We start from the raw sequence: 14320 nt of genomic DNA, 5'->3' as shown, positions 1-14320 counted from the left end.
AAAATCTTAATTTATGTCCAATTTATTTAAAATTATTATTACATTAGTAAGCCTAAATTTGCATGTAACAACATGATCAGAACTGGATAATAAATTCTGTATTATTTGGGTTTTTAATTTTTTAAACTCTATGTCAAGGTTTTTATTACGAAAGCCACTGATTACGAGCCATATGTTCTTATGTTTTTTTTTTACATTTGCTAGTACATGTATCATCATATAATATCTTATATTTACCTAAATATTATCTATAAAATGGTATTTAACAAAAGTTACATTTTCTCCTTTTATTTTTTCATTCTCATCGAGGCTCAAGTAACTTTTAGCCTCCTTGAGTTGTGAATGTATAAAACAAATAATTTTGAACTACACATGAATGTAAAAAAATATAAGTTTTATTACTAGTAAGCTACACAAAATTTATATACTTATTAAATCCCAATTATCCAATATTAGGCAAGTAAGAAGTTAAAATTGCTGGAAAGTAAGACTAGGAAAAAAGCGGATTCATATTTCAATATCAACTCGTCTATCGACATTATAAATGGAGTAAAACAACAAATTTTCTTCCCGATATGCGATATACTTGGTCATTTTTTATTTCTAAAGGAAAATATTGGTCGATATAATATTACACACTTAGGATGTAACACGATCAAATAAAAGCTTCAATTTTAGTTTAACGCCACTGTAAAAAGGGGGTAAAAAAAGACAAAAGTTACATGAAAACTTTTTGTTTCTTACGTTCCTTTTTTCATTTTTATGTAATATTCATCATGAGTTATACATTTATTACACAAAATAAAAGCATTATTCTATTTGGCTTATTTTAGATACATGTACTTGATAATGCCGTATTAAATAGACAATGTTTCTAACGTTATTCTAATACCAAATCACCAATCTTAATTAGGGAAAATAGCATTTAGATTGTATTGTATTGATTGTATTGAACGAACAAAGATATAAAATACTTATCTAGCGCAAGTGAATATTATAAAGGGTGTCCCAATAAGAACGCACGTTTTGAATTGCGCAGCATTCTTATTTTATCGCAGTATGTCAAAAAAAAACTTGTAAAAACACCAGTGCGTCACCGTACTAGCCGTTCTGTTGAAAATATTGCCGCAGTGCGTAAAAGTCTCGAGAATCCGGGAACATCTATCCGTCCTCGTGCACAGCAGTTGCACATTTCGAAGAGCACTACCCACCGAATCCTAACAAAAGATCTTTATTTACATGCCTATAAGATTTAATTGACCCAAGAATTAAAGCCAGTGGACCATGAGACGCGCCGTACATGTTCTTCTTGGGTATTGCAAAAACAACAAATGGATGTCGATTTTTCGAAAAAAATTTTGTTTACCGATGAGGCACACTTTCATCTTAATGACTTTGTTAATAAACAAAATTACCGAATTTGGGGCGAAGAAAATCCTAGAGTCATTCATGAGAAGAAAATGCATCCATTAAGAGTCACTGTTTGATGCGGACTTTGGACAGGTGGAGTAATTGGACCGTACTTCTTAGAGGACGAGGCTGAAAATGCAGTTACCGTGAACAGCGAACGCTATCGTAATATGCTCACTGAGTTTTTATGGCCTCAATGCCGACATGTCACACTACACGTGAAGCAATTCAATTGTTGCAAAGAAAGTTTCCCGCTCGTGTCATTTCACGGAATGGAGACCAGAACTGGCCCGCAAGATCATGCGATTTAACGCCTTGTGACTTTTTTCTTTGGGGTTTTTTAAAATCCCTCGTATACGCTAATAACTCAACAACAATTCCACAGTTGAAAAACGAAATAAGACGTATTATTAGCGAAATTGGGCCGCAATTATGTGAGAATGTAATTGAAAATTTCTCAAAACGAATAAAAGTCTGTCACGAAAGTCGAGGCGGCCATTTGCCAGATATTATTTTTCACGTTTATTTGCAGTGTATTAGCTTTACATTAAAATATAAATAACACTCAGTTTAAAATAAATTATGACTTTAATTTACCAATTAAAACGTGCGCTCTTATTGGGACACCCTTTATATAGTATATAGTAAATTGTGAATCATCGGGTGCATTAAATTTCAGTTTATAAAACCTAACTTCTCATTCGTTTATTTTTTCTAACTCGCTGTAGTGTCTATTTTTTATATTTATAGGTTGTAAACTAACTATTAGTCAAATTTTGGTCCTTTAGTTTTTCAAATACGACTTAAATCTGATAGTGACTGAGTATTAATAATTTACTTTAACATTAGGCTACATTGATCTAAAACAATGGTCTCTGTGTAAACTACCGTCTAATAGACTCTTCAGTGCAAGAGACTTTGAAGTCTTGTTTAATTTTATACTTCAAAAAAAATGTAGCAAGGGTCAAATCTGTGCAAAATTCAAATTAACGATCTTTTGTAGTCGGGAACTAAAGCAATTTGTCAAGCTGACCGAGCCTTTCAACCACAATTGGGCATACGCAAAATGGTCGGGAGATAACAGGCCGTTAATACTGACCAAAAGCCCTAGTCTCGCTAAAACCTGATAAGCAATTATTTATTTTAATTTCTAGACCTTCATCACCTTTTTCATTATTAACTATGTTTCTATGAAATATACTTATTCCTGATACTTTTTACAAAGTATTTCTAATATTTAAAAATGTTAACTATATAATGACTTTAAAAAATGAATTAGAAATAACATATTGGAAATTTTATTTTTTATAAGTCCAGTAGGCTTCAAATTTAGCATATACATAAAACTTTCTAAAAAAAGGAATATAAATCAAAGCATGGATATTAATAAACAAATATATATCTATGGTAATAAACTGTACACAAATTAGTAACCGAGAATAATCAGAAAATTAATAAAAATTTTATTATTTGATTAAAGTTAGTATAATGTCCTTAATAGATATAGAGAAATGCCTAGTTGTAGCTGCTTAGTTATGAAATCGGCATATAAAAAAAAGAACTTTTATGATCGCACAAACATTTAAATGGTTATTGAGTATTTATTTCGTAATGTTACTTATTTTCCAAGCTTAATAAAAGATTTTGACGCAGTAGTAGCAAATGGCACCGAGACAAAAGAACATTTTAAAATGTTAAAAAAAATAACTTCAAAGCAAAATAAATGAGACAAACATTTACGTTAGGTTGACTACCATAATGAAATTGAAATGGAAAAAAACATTCTAATTATAAACCACATTTTGTTATCCTTTTACAATGAAATAATTAAAGCTATCTATATGATGAGTTTCTTCTTTCAGGTCCCAATAATCAGCAAACTACAAACTATAAAGCTAAATTTGCTTTAATATCTACTTTATGTATTTATGTACATTTATTATTGTCATCAACCCACCCGTACTGCACAACATCCTGCATTTTAAATTAAATGCTGTCAGTGTAAATGAGATTTATTTTGTACTTCTCTATGAAATGCTACTGCAGTGTTATATGCCAATTCTATAATTATTATTCGTTTATCTATACCAAGAACATACTTTCATCATCCATGTATCTAAGGATTTATAATATTTTATATCGTTTAGAAATTCTCGTATTTTCAACGGATTCAAGAACAATTTATTTTACACAAAAACAGCTATATGCTTTCCAGATGATACTGCAATAACTTATGTTTAGTAAACTGTTATTAATCTTAGAATTTTTTTTTAAATGTCTTCTATCTGCTATTTTTTTAATTTAAAAAAAACCGTTTTAAAATTAAATTTTATAGGGTACTAAATTTTCTTTATAAATTTTTTAAAAGACATATTATTATATTATTACATTAATATTAGTATTACATATTTAAAAAGATACACAAAAAAAAGCACAGTACTAGAATTTAACAAGTGAATGTGGGATGCGAAGATCAAAGAGTGAAAGAGCCACTGTCCAAGGGAGACGTATATAATGAAACCTTTATTAAAAAACGTCCAAATAACGCATTTTTATTGGGCTAATAATAATTAAAACATAATATATAGTGCTATTAGTTTAAAACGAATTACCCCCGTGAAGAATGTTCACTCATGCTCACATACTTAAATGGAAAATTGCATGCTGTTTAAGATGTTTGAGGTCTATAAAATATCCATTACTACTACACATTTTTCTTTACCAAGCCCTTCTACGTTAACTGAACTAAAGGTTTATTAGTAACAAGTTACAGATAGTTTTATGCTTCCTGCAATGATGACTTAGACGATGAGAGTTTCTATTTGTATATAATAATAAATATTACGTAATATATTTACATTCAGACTTAATCTAATATTTCTCATTTATTTAAGAATTTTTAATGCGTAATTACCCCTGTGATCACCCTTTTAAAGGATACCGATTAAGCCACCTTATATAGCTAGCTTGTAATTAAGAGGATAAAAGAGAACTTTTAAAACTTATATATAAATTATTTTTAAAATTTATAATGTACATATTAGTAATATTGCGAATAAAGTAAAATATATATACTATGGTTTATTAATTACACTAACGCCCTTAAATATACATAAGCCTAAATTCCAATTACCACCAGTTAAAAGAATTTTTGGGCTAGAATTTTAAATTTATATATATTAATAATATGGCGAATTATTCGAATAAGCTAAAATATGTATATACTATGGTTTATTAATTGCATTAATGCCCTTAAATATGCATAAGCCTAAATTCCAATTACCATCAGTTAAGAGAATCTGCGATAGAATTTTAAATATACCAGAAATTAGGTTTAAGGATCCTAAAAGTGCAAATGCATAAGCAAAATAAAAAATGCAACCTAATTACGAGTTTAAAAATTAAGTGTTAACATCAATCTTCAGCCATAATTACATTTTTTAATCTAATTTTAGATAAATAGTATCTTTATTTTCTAAAACCCATTGAACTGCTCTTTTAAAAATCCTGAGATTTTAACTATTTTTCATGTTTGCAGGCATTTTATTAAAAAGTCTAGGACCGCTAAATATAAAATGTGTCTGTTCTATAGATTTAGAGGCTCGGTAAATTTTTACTAATTTGTCTAATTTAATTCGAGTGTTATGTCTGTGCTCTATAGTTTTCTATTTCTGCACTTTCTTAGCATATACTTGATGAGGATCATAAATCTTAGAATGAAATAAGGTTAAAGAGTAACTTAATTTTTACGATTTCTACGATGTAATAGGGTCTGCAGTGCTCAATTATAAATTCGAATTGCTTATTCAATAGAACATTGTGTTTATTAAAAAAAAATGTGAGCCAATCTTTCATTAAGCTTCAAATATTTTAGAAAAGTTCCAGATAAGACTAATTGGTCTGTAGTTTGTCATATTGTTTTTCTTTCTTATACATGTATTTAACAGTTTGGTAAACTTATAACTAAACTCCTTTATTTAATTTTTTTATTCCCGATTATATCTCTTAGATCACAACAATTAGTTTAATTTTCGGTGTCACTATCGTTTTCTTTTAAGTTTATTTTTTATAATTAAGCTGAGGTATGCTACATTTCTTATATTTTGGTTTACTTATTTAAACTGAGGCTTTTATATTTTATCGTCAAGATGTGCTTTTTTTGGTCACTGATGGAGCCTTTCCAATTTATTTGTTAAGCCTTGTTATTTACTAACATTTTCGATATAAAACAGAGCTTTTATTGTGATGATTGTCACCGCGTGAAATATTTGATTAACATCTAACATTAGTATTAATTAAATAAAATGCAGAGTAAACAAACCATCATCATATTAAAAATAAGTTTCTTAGTAAGATTAAAGATTATTTATAAAGGGTTTATTAGTGCGAATCGCATAGCTTTGGTATCTGACATCAAACAAACCGCGACGAAATTTTAATTAAAGAGACTGTACTAATGAATGTAGGTAACTACGAAACGAAGTTTTCAAATTAGATTGAGCTTAGTAGATTATCTACGACGAATATTAGGTTACACTGGCATTATATTTTTTTATTAAATAAATGTCTGATTTCTCTAATATATTAACATTTAATGTAATTTCGGTAGGTGTAAAATTAAATAGGCAAACAACAAATTTGTACGTGTATACAGTTGTAGCAATAATTTATAATTTAATTTAGTAATTTAAATTTTAAAAGCTCATGCTATAGTATACTAATTTTCCGCTATTTTATAAATATTTAATACATAAATTTCTGAAACATAAGTTAATGTGCATTTTGTTTCAGCTCATCGGCTGCTGTTATGAAATTTACGTCATGATCGTGTTTTGCTATCGGCTGATTTGATATCTGCTTAATCATATTTATTTGGATATCTGCTAATTGATATTAATTATTTAAATGCACTGAAGTCACCTCGTACATTGAAGCTGACTTAGAAATACCTAGCAGGGAGTACAAGAGGGCAAATAGGTTCCAAAACCGTAAGAAAAAAGAAGGTACTAATAAATTGTGCTCTTTTTATTATAACAACCTTTTATTTATTTCCACTGTCCCTACACGGTAGGTTAGTGGTATTATTTATTGAACCGTGAATGACACCCAATTAACCACCTTACCAACACAACTTTGGCATATAGGGGACTAACCATAAACCGTATAAGCTAGATAGCATAACCAGAGATTGCATCATATAAAATTAATATAAAGGATAAATCAATTATTTTCTAAATAACAAAGTACATAGTTATCCGAACAAGTGCAACATTACAATATAGTGAGTGAAGGCCTTAAAGTAGTGCGAAGATTGGCTGCTTAAAACCATTGCTAAATAGCCAATAGCCAGTGCCATCTATGCACACTCTGAGCAAGGGAATGGTACTATCCATTTTTAAGTTTCGCCATTTTATCACTAAAAGGAAATATTGAGATTGTTATATATTTAATTTTTGTAACGTAACATTGACATGTTAGAAGCTGTCGTGCCATAAAGCTTATACAAATATTTGTATGTCTCACAAATATAAAATATATTAAATAAAACCGGTATCTCAGGAATAATAATATATCTGATAATTTTCAAATCTAAAGTTACTGCCTTAATTTACTGTTGATTTCACATAACGCTGTAGTAAAAAGTATTAGTGCATTAAATCATAATAAAACCTTCTGGATTATTCATGGGACATAGAACTATTATTTTGCCTATTAACTGATTCGCTGTTTGTAGTGCAGTTTAATCGTTATTTGGCTTCTTAACGAATGAATTATTGATTACAATAGTTGCTCAAAACTTCGACAATTTGCTTCAACGCAAAGATTGCACCATTACGCTACTGAGTCACGAAGTCTTTGTCACACTTTTCAGACAACTTCAACGAAAAAATCTAGGTAGTACAGATTAGGAGAACGCGGAGGCCAGGCAACGGGACCTCCTCTTCCAATCCATCGTTGGGAAAATCGCTGATCTAAATACCAGAGCACACGTTTACACCAAAATGTGGAGGTACTCCATTTGTAAGGTTTATAGGGATATTTAGCAATAATCCAGGTAAGATATTTTGTAGAAAGAGAATGTAAATATCTGCATTTAAACGGACGGGCAACAAGTAAACAATTATGTTCTCTCCAAAAAGACCAGCCCAGATGTTTACGGAAAATTGTTGTTCGTGTCTTCTAGGAACTTCAGTGTGCGGATTTCTATGATACCAAATATGACTGTTTCTGGTATTGACGTAAAAAAACGTTTAAAAAAGCATTCACAGAAAGCCAACCGGAAAGGATTATCTTCAGTGGTGTAAACATAACCATATGGTGTAATACTTTTTTTTAACCTGAACTGTAACGAAGTATTAGACATAGTGATATTTGAAAAATGCCTCTATTGATTTTCATTATTGTAACGATCTACGAAACTTATGACGAAAAATTATAACGAAACTACTAAACTTTTGTTATGCCCTATGTCAGAAATAGAAGTACATCTTTTTCTATTATTAATAATAATAATAATAATTATTATTGTTATTATTATTGTACAACTTGGTATTAACTAATCAGGATATTATATACATCAGTGGCTTAGTATCTTCTGCAATACAATACAATACACTGACCGTCTGTCCGTTGATATATCTATATTCATGGGTTTTAGGAAGCGAACTTAGAGATACGAACGTCATTACAGTGATATTTATCTACACTATTCAAGCATCGTAGTTGCGGAAATTAAGGGTATGATTATTAATGTAATGCACAAAAGGAAGGCTCTAAATCTTAGATATATGCTATATATAATATAGCATATATCTAAGATTTAGATAAGTAAATAAAGTGTGTAGTAATAGTGTGTTAGATAAGTAAATAAGTGTTAAGTAAATAAAGTATTTGGATTTAATAAGATCAACGATTTAATGATGATTTTACGACTTCAGTTAAGCTTAAAAAGACTTAAGCAAAATTTATGTTTTATTTACAAATTCATAATTAGTTACTTATTAAAAACTTATTTAGAAATAAATTTTTTTGCAACATCCCAGTAGCATTTTTATTTATATTCTGCTTCAAGAAATTTTTTCTCCTGACATAAAATAATATTCTTACAGCTACCTAATTTTAAGACTTATCTAGGTATTAGCTAAAACTTAGTTAACTACGAACTTTTTTAACGTATTAGTATTTAACCTATAGTATGTTGGTGTAAGGTTACTAGAGTTTATCTACTTGGTATCTGAAAAATTGTATTCTTACAAGAAATGCAAAAATGCAATAAAGCAAATCTGCTTCGAACAGAAGATGCATATAACATATATCGAATTAATAATTTGGTTTATTATCAAAACAATATTACACATAATAACACAAAATTTTAATACACAATTATACATATAATAAGTCTTTGTGCAATTAAATACAAAATATAATTATAGTACAAATAGGAAAAATTTAAATAAAACATCATTAATAACGTTCAATAAAATTAATAAACAAAGAACATAAAGTAATCTTTTTTTACTTCCCGTTTCTAAATAGGTTATTGTAAGATGACCTTCCTGGAAGCACTAATACATGTTCACGAATTAAACAAACGGATGCAAATATTAAAAAAAAACATTAAGCGTTATTATTAAGTCCTACTTCTTAGTCTCAGCGAATAGCAGCACTCTTTTGTAATTTAAAAATATGCTCCAATTGAGTCGCACAATACTTCTTACCAGGAAATCAAGAATACTCCAGGTATTTGCAAGTAGTTTTTTGTTTATTTAGCCACTTTAAGAATTGAAATGCACGCATTCAATATTTTTGAGCAGGATTGTTGCTTTCATAATAAAACTCATTCTTTTTAAAATTATTTCTGATAAATTTTTTCTCCCTATAAAAAGGGACGAAGACAAGGTATTTTTTTTTTAAGTCACACATCTTCTGTTTTTTTTAGGTCAGAAAAAAATGCAAAAGGTCTACAGAGTGATATTTTTTCAGCAAAAAGTAACCTAGTTGGTTCCCTGTGAATTGTGAATAAATTCTACTTATGCCAGCAGGTTTTTGATGATCGTTAACTAAAACCATAAATTAATTACAATTAATAAAATTCTTTTCACGTTAATAATAAAAACATTTTTTTTTTGTATTTTAAGCATCCTACATCTTTGTTATGAGGTCTTTTTAAACCCGTTTTGATATTTTGGCGAACACCTCGCTTAATACTTCAAAACATGCATTATAATCTTCTAATGTACTTTATTTTTTACTTCCTATATTCATATGCAAATAATATTAAGTGAAATCGTGAATTACGTACTTGTTAGATATCTACGTAGAACCTATCTGGTTTCTCATATCGTTCAATTAGATCCGGCTAATTTGAAGTCAACTCTGATGATTTATCCGGCAAACGGTGGCTGTTAATTTGCATTTTGAGCTAATTGCATCCGTTGAATGGAATTCTATCCTCAAAATTGAATTAGCAAATAAATAAATCGAAACATTTTACCGCTTTCGACATCCGTTAGTAAATTTACCTAATTACCGTACGATCGATTTGTTGTTCGTCCTCGGATATAGGAAATACTGTAGAGTTGCGGCTTACCCGGGATTTCCATATAAATCTTAGCTAAATCCAATACGATCCTAACCTACCTATTTGAGAATAAAGGAATATTTCGGTTTAGAATTTAAAATGATAAAAAGGTTTCTAGTAGATGCATAAAAGAAATTAGACCATTATTATTTTTTTTAAATATTTGCAGGGACTTATTTCCTGAATAAAATAAAGCAATACAGGATGATAATTAAATATAAGATTCAAATTATATATCAAAATGACTTGCTGTATAGAAATTGCGTACCACTTTTCAGAAAAATGTCGAAGGAGCTCAACATTTTTTGAAAGAAATAAGTTTTTTCTTTAACTTTACTACCCTGAGCTTTAAATTCTAAGATAATTTTTTTGGCTGGTTTTATTCAAAGAATACCTTCCTGGATTTAAATGCATTATTAAAAATCCACCCTGTGTATTTTAATTTATAACAGCATGGAAATGATGCGTTTTCTAACTGACTTCAAAGTACAAAAGAAAGAAGTATAAAATACAATTCATATATAGGGTGGTCCAGTTTAAACATCATTAATTTTAATACGTGATAAAATTAAATAAATAAAATAATTGATTATTTATCATAACTCTTAAACTACTAGCTCAATTTTAAACTACTAATTAAATTTTGCATGCAGGTTATTGTAGTAAATTATCAATTACGGATGAAGACAATTTTTTTTTAAGATTGCCAGTGGCGTAACATACGAAGGGACTTCGTCTTTTTTTGTCTCAAATCGGCGAGGTGATAAAATATTTTTTATAAGAAGTCAACTGTTAGATTCTCCATTTAATTTGGAAAAGAAAGTTACTCCTGTAAAATTATGATTTAAGGCACTGTTTTTAAAATATCTTACTTTAATTGTTCTGAAAAACCTGCTAAAATGTTGCCGGAGCTTACATTTAACATTTAAATAATTGTCTTCTTACATAAGAGTTTATGAAATTGTTTTTGCCGATTTTGATGAATCATGGTATTTATTAGCTAAATTTATTAACCGTATCATGTAGTCCCGGTTAAGGAGAACACTATAACATTTGCATTAACAATTTGAAAGAAATGAACCAATTTTTTTAAAAATATGATAAATGCTACGAACAATCAGAATAAAATATAATAGGTCGAAACCACAATAGCTTGCAACAGATATAAATAATGCCTCGCTATTGTGATATTAAAAATATGTATTTAATTTTATTGTTATTGAAGTATCTATATAGTAAATTATGTAGTTTTTACTATAATAACATTAACACGGTTTCAAAATAAGCTAATAGATTTTAGTTTCCACCCTAAAGTAAAGAAAGTGGCTAGAAAGAATCTAATAACCTTATTTTTCATTTCGCAAGGAAGTAAACGTAAACGTATATATTTTTACCCAACATATTTCTCGTTAGACTCAAATGTTAGTGTATCGGAATTGGATTTTTTTTCCTCATTTTAAAAAGCCTTTTGAAACCATACAGGATATTTTTATACCATTTATTTAAAGTAATACGAATTCGAAAAGTAAGCGGATTTCACATCGGGTACGTCTCACAAAATACGATTTCAAATTCGGTTTTGACGTTAAAACAATTTTTAGGTTTTTAAAAATAGAACTAGTTATTTTATGGAGCTTTTGTATTTTTATATTTCGATGGAGCTTTGTAAACGTATTTTATTATTTGTTAGCAATAAAAAAAATACGAAAAAAAAAGAGAGTTTTAATATTCAAGAGAATCTAATATTTATATAAAGCGTGTATGCATTAACTTGAAAATTTTCTTAGGTGATCTTTAAATTAAAAATTACAATAGTACAATAGTCTTTTTGAGTTAACAACGTTTGCTATAAGATGCCTAATTAAAGCAGGAGAGCAAGGAGTGATGAGGAATAAATTCACACAATTTAATAAACTGAGATACTTGAAATTTGCCAGAGGGCGTTACCGGGAACAATTATTTTTTTAATTGGAATATAATTGTATACGTTTTGAATGTGATATAGGAATATATTATATCATATTTAAAAATTAGGAGTTTGTAATAAAAAAAATTGAAGTATTTTATTTAACATCTTTTTTATTTTCAGGATTTTCACACAAACAATAATTATTAACTATTAAATAAAGTAATTATTTTCAAAGATCAGCAAGGAAGCGAGTCATGAAAAATATGATAATTTAATAATATTGACAAGGGAATTTAAATGATTGAAACTTTAAAATCAATAATATAGGAAACGCAGACTCAAGTAAATAAAATAATCAAAAGTATAAAACATTTTTATAATTTATCCAGGATACCCTGACCAGTAAAGCCGAGGGTACCAAGGATATTGAAAGGTTTAAGAAAATTGACGTTAAGAAAAGAATTATGCACATATATGTTAAATGATGAGGTACAGACACCTAGATTATATTAAAACTGTGCATACTCTTAGATTGTTTATGTTCGCAATGATTTGTAAGTCACATGAGGTGATTTCATTACTGTCCTGTTTGAAAAAACATTAATTGAAATATAAATTAGTTGCTACTTATAGACTAAAATGAAATAATTTGTAAAAAATAAATCTAAAATAGTCAAATCAATATATTAGCAAGTAATATAAATAACAACATATTGGATAATCAAGCTTGTATTGTGCAAGATTATTTAAATGTTACATGGTAGTAATGGTCGTTACTCTTTGATTAATAATCCTACTCCTTACAAGAGTTACGCCGGATAGAGCGATTGACCATATATTTATTAAAGGCATAAACAATAATTTTCATATATTACATCAAACAAAAAATATTTAAGGTTAAGGTAAAATATTTACAGTTGTGATTTAAAATCTAAAAGACTCCAAAGTTGACTATTCAATTTTTTTTTTACATCCACTATTCGATATTTAACTTTACTTAGAACCGAGATTGTTACCTTCAAATATTCACAAGTTTATTCAAACTTAAAAAATTCAAAATATATTAATAAGCGCCAACGAATTTTTAGTCAAGAGGTCTAAGGCATTATTCAAAATGTTTTCTATAGGGGACGAAAATACGGAAAAATAAAATTCAATATTCAAGTGCTTTTACAACCTATCCAATTATTTCATGTTACTTTCGACTACTAACGAAGCTCCGATGTATAATACATAGAAATGACATTCAGTATAAAAGACCTTAAATTTTTTTACAACATAGTACTATTATACTCTGTTTCACTTCTTAGTTAAACAAAGTAAACTTAGTATACATACAAAATCAGTATACTTGCTTGAATCATAGTAGCAATAACTTCCCCATTTTAAGTACACTCAATTAAGCAAAAGTCTATAAGGTTCTAGGTAATATATAAAACAACAGACTACTTTATTGACTTAAGCTAGGTACATAGCTGATGTTAAGCGGATATAGTATGTAGTATAGGGTAACTAATTAGCCTCTCCTTTTTGTAGAGTTCAAGTTTCTACAGAAGTCGAGAAAAGTCACATCAAGATACTGTTGTAGGTTTCAGCCACTATTGTAGAGATAAGGCAATTCAAATTAAACCGTTACGGTTACAAAAAAAATGTCTTAAAATCATCTTCCAGGTAAAATTATGGTTTTTTAAAAATAGAACGATCTCGATTCGTTCGAGATATATTTATGAGGTTATGGAACCATGGTCATAAAAGGAAAATATTATACGTATGGTCTGCCTATAATTGTCAAAAAGAAATAAAGGTTAAAGTTCTCCTCTATTCTTTCCTTGTCTAACACACAACAAATATAAACTTATATGGCGCGTACGGTTGTAATCAAACTAGAAATAAACGAATAGAATACCTGTGTTTATGCCGTAAAACAAATCTTTTCCTTAAAAAAAAAACATGATTTTTAGGCAGAAATCAGCACTGCAATTACATAAAAATAGAACACAGTCCATAGAATTAAAAGCCCCTATAATATTAAGTTTTCAGTATACTTCAAATACTATATATTTCGAAATATTTCTAGAACTAAAGATCAGCGGTTATCTATGATTTTTAATTAATGTCTATAAAATCCTGCTATTTCGCAGATAATAAATCCTCAAAGAGCCTAATGAAAAAATCAACAAACCATATTTCAAAGAATAATCATTTTAACTCCAAAAATAGCCTCGACATAAACATCCGATAACTATGAATAAATCCTTCTTTATTAGAAATGACTAAGTATTCTCACTATTCTCATACAGTCCATTAAATTGTGGTCTAAATAGCCTTACAGAGCTGTAAAAAATATTACAGCGAAACCCAGAGATATTATGCCAATATACTGTGGCTTGTGTTGATTCGCAAATTAGAATAAATGCGTG

The 14320-nt window shown here is 28.6% G+C and overlaps 1 protein-coding gene across 1 annotated transcript in view; it reads right to left on the bottom strand.

Moving 5' to 3' along the window:
- Positions 1-14320, bottom strand: part of LOC126741261 (neural-cadherin-like) — a 249553-nt gene that overhangs the window by 202294 nt on the left and 32939 nt on the right. The gene's annotated exons all lie outside the window — the stretch shown is intronic.

This window comes from Anthonomus grandis, chromosome 10 (genome assembly GCF_022605725.1).
Source record: "Anthonomus grandis grandis chromosome 10, icAntGran1.3, whole genome shotgun sequence".
Taxonomy (NCBI): domain Eukaryota; kingdom Metazoa; phylum Arthropoda; class Insecta; order Coleoptera; family Curculionidae; genus Anthonomus; species Anthonomus grandis.
The sequence above is the reverse complement of the archived record's forward strand: the minus strand, read 5'-3'. Positions and strand labels throughout refer to the sequence as shown.